This window comes from Lolium rigidum, chromosome 6 (assembly GCF_022539505.1).
Source record: "Lolium rigidum isolate FL_2022 chromosome 6, APGP_CSIRO_Lrig_0.1, whole genome shotgun sequence".
Taxonomy (NCBI): domain Eukaryota; kingdom Viridiplantae; phylum Streptophyta; class Magnoliopsida; order Poales; family Poaceae; genus Lolium; species Lolium rigidum.
In genome coordinates, this window is record NC_061513.1 from 114,314,031 (window position 1) to 114,318,149 (window position 4,119).

Consider the following 4,119-nt stretch of genomic DNA (forward strand, 5'->3'; position numbering starts at 1 on the left):
AAGAATTTCTTAATACAAGGGCTCAAAGTGGGTATGTTGTTAAAATTGTCACATGTGACCATCATCACATGCAACATGCAAATTTCATTTCTTTGATTTTTGATTTGATTTTTCTTGACCCAAATGATGTTGCTTAGTGTTGAAATGGTATAAGGTAGTGATCCAACCATTCATACCAAGTCTTAGGGTCAAATTCTCAAATTTGTAATTTTGCTATTTCTTCTCATATGCCTCTATGGCATTTTTATTTCCTTTTTAATTTCTTTTGTTCCACCATGAATTTGATTTGTTAAGTACTAGGTAAGGTTTAGTAAGGTTTTCCAATCCTCTAAACAAGGTAGAGGGGCCTAGGGTAAAGTTTTACAAAAATAGCCATAGCCTCATATGTGAGGGTTTTTGCATTTTCTATTTTTCTTAGTTGTTTCACTTTGATCCCAATGACCTTGGCTTAGGGTTTAGGGTTTTGGAAAAATATGTTCAATGCAATAAACAAACAATCACGGCAATAATACAAGGATTAGGTAGAAGCACTATGCATAGCATAATAGGTAATAAAAGTTTTTGTTGGTTCTCATTTTTGGAAAAAGGCAATTCATTTTCTTCTTGTTTGAAAATTTGGGATGTTACAACTTCAGTGAATTTGACTAAAAGTGACTCAAGTGCGATGGTAATTCCTTCAAGTTAAATATCTTTCACGTGGATCAATGGTCGGTATGTGATAGTGTTGACCGAAAAGAAGGGACGACAGTTGCATGTGGAGTCACGTGGAAAGTAGGAAGTGGCTAGGAGTATCAGTGGAACTCATGGAAGATAGCTCGAGTCCGTATACACAGAAGTTAGATTTAGACAAACGTAAGGTGACAGAGAATACTCGCTAAGGTAGAGGTTGTTGTGTTTATGTCGAATATTATGTACGAGTTGGTTACGTTTGGACTCTGAGTTGTAATAGGTGTGGATATGATACGTGTAGTGTTCGAGTTGGGCTCTAACAGCCTAGGCCTCATATGGGGCACCACATGTTGTAACCTATGACGACTTGTTGCAAGAGCGCATGGGGAGCCAACGGCTTGTACCGGCGTCCAAGGCAGCCAAGTGATGCGGTATCAAAGGAGAGGAGTGTCTGTAATCATTCCTCACAGACCAGTTTGCCAAACTGTGTTAGCAAATTCCCGAGTTGTTATTGTGTTGCGATTGTTTGATATATCGGTAGTGATAGGAGTTGTCGAGGTATGATTGGATGATCAGTCATGGGTCTGGGAGCATGGGATGGAAGGCGTCTCTCTCATCTGACCACACGCGAGACGCGAGGCATGCAACTGTCGATGCAATCAAGGAAAAAAAATAGCGCGGTCCTTCTCTAAATGCTAAGCAAGTTATAACATGCCAATAGCACGCTATTTTTAACATATATATCAAGGATTTAATCAGCTAAAAGATTGTCCAGAGCAATACATGCATAACTAATTAACCAGTTTTAGCTGGATTATATCAACGTTTTCCCTTTCTCTCATGAAGACAAAACATGTAGGACGAAGATAAGAACTATGTCAATGAACTGAACTAAGAAGTATAAAGCTAAACTGAACTAGGAACTATAGCTCGAGCTAAACCACGGGGTCTATGAGCTACGGATACCACTACTGAACTACCTTCCGGTACAGGCTAAGTTAGAAGAGAACAAGCAATGACGAAACTAGATGTGACTATCGCGTGCAACGCAAGAGGTGGTGGCCTGACAGCGAAGACCGGCATCAAATTGAGCTGCTGGTCGAGGCACGCGTCCTCCTGTTGATTCTGGTCGGCTGTAGATTCTGGTCGGGACACACCATGTGGAGGCGGATGGGCAGAGCTGGAGGAGAATGGCATTGCTACTGTAGCCGCCACCGTTGCGGCTCGTGGGGAGTCGAGAGTGGCTACTGGTTGGTTGCCGATATCGGGTTGTTTTGAGCTAGGTAGCAATCGGAGACTTGTGGGCTGCCGCTAGTTCCATAACATTTTTAGAGCGCTATAACGTTACAATAAATAGCAAGCTTAGCGCCGCTAATAGCGACATTAACGCTATAGTGAGCAAAGTATGCATTGCGTAACGGTTACCTTCTAAATAGCGCGTTATTTTTTCCATGGGGGTCATACATCCGGGAGTTCTTCTCCAGATCCCATCAGGTAATCCATCTGACCCATATTATTCTTGTCGCACGATCAAGTTTTCCTTAGTTTCTTGTTGTATATATTTTTTGAAACAAGGCAAGACTTGCCATTTTTATTGATAAAGAAGATAACGGCCGGTTAATTAGCGGAAAATCGGCCAAAACCTATTACAAATGCACCAATGTCATCATGGAACACGACTGCACCGGACACAACCACCGACTGACATGGCCACACACCAACAATTGGCCACACATGGCAACGAGAGACAGCTCCGACTTTGACAAAGAGCTCCACAAGGGAAATATCCTGGGCTTGCGCCGACTGAGTCTTCTAGAAAATCCTGCGAGTTGCTCGCCATCGTAACCACCTGGACACTCTCCACCGCAGCCCCGACTCCACAACAACATAGTGAATCATCCCTCGGACATGCCGGAAGGACCTATTACCGAAGCCCAATCCACGACCCAAACTTTGCTCGATGAATCATCGTTGCCAAACTGCACACAACATCCTCGGGCAGATGGACGACACGGGACCGGTCGAGGGAGGGGAGGAAGAGTGACGGGTGCGAGCGCCGACGTAGAAGGGACTGGTGGCGGCGCCAGGAGAGATATACTAAGTTTTTTGTTGTATATTTTCCATCCAGTATTTTTTTTTTAGAAACACAGTACAAACGCAGGCGCACATACACGCGCATACACTCACCCCTATGAACGCACACACGCAGACCCTACCCCTATGAACACCTCCGGAAGACTGAGCCGGTGGGTTGGATCTTGAAATTGACGAAGTCACCACAGGCGCCTCGCTGTCGACGGGAATGTCTGTTGGAGATATGCCCAAGAGGCAATAATAAAGTGGTTATTATATATCTTTGTGTTTATGATAAATGTTTGCATACCATGCTATAATTGTATTAACCGAAACATTGATACATGTGTGTTATGGAAACAACAAGGAGTCCCTAGTAAGCCTCTTGTATAACTAGCTTGTTGATTAATAGATGATCATGGTTTCGTGATCATGAACATTGGATGTTATTAATAACAAGGTTATGTCATTAGATGACTGATATAATGGACACACACCCAAATAAGCGTAGCATAAGATCACGTCATTAAGTTCAGTTTGCTATAAGCTTTCGATACATAGTTACCTAGTCCTTCGACCATGAGATCATGTAAATCACTTATACCGGAAGGGTACTTTGATTACATCAAACTCCACTGCGTAAATGGGTGGTTATAAAGGTGGGATTAAGTATTCGGAAAGTATGAGTTGAGGCATATGGATCAAGAGTGGGATTTGTCCATCCCGATGACGGATAGATATACTCTAGGACCTCTCGGTGGAATGTCGTCTAATTTGCTTGCAAGCATGTGAATAGTTCACAAGAGATGATATGCCATGGTACGAGTAAAGAGTACTTGTCGAAGACGAGGTTGAACAAGGTATAGAGATATCGATGATCAAACCTCGGACAAGTAAAATATCGCGAGACAAAGAGAATCGGTATCGTATGTAAATGGTTCAATCGATCACTAAGTTATCGTTGAATATGTGGGAGCCATTATGGATCTCCAGATCCCGCTATTGGTTATTGGTCGGAGAAGAGTCTCAACCATGTCTGCATAGTTCACGAACCGTAGGGTGACACACTTAAGGTTTGATGTCGTTTTAAGTAGATATGGAATATGGAATGGAGTTCGAAGTTTTGTTCGGAGTCTCGGATGGGATCCAGGACATCACGAGGAGGTCCGGAATGGTCCGGAGAATAAGATTCATATATAGGAAGTCACTTTCCAAGTTTGGAAATGATCCGGTGCATTTATGGAAGGCGCTAGAATGTTCTAGAACCTTCCGGATGAAATCACCATGGAAGGTGGAGTCCCGGTTGGACTCCACCAAACCCAACCAGCCAACCAAGTGGGAGGGTGGAGTCCATGGAGGACTCCACCTCCTTGGCCG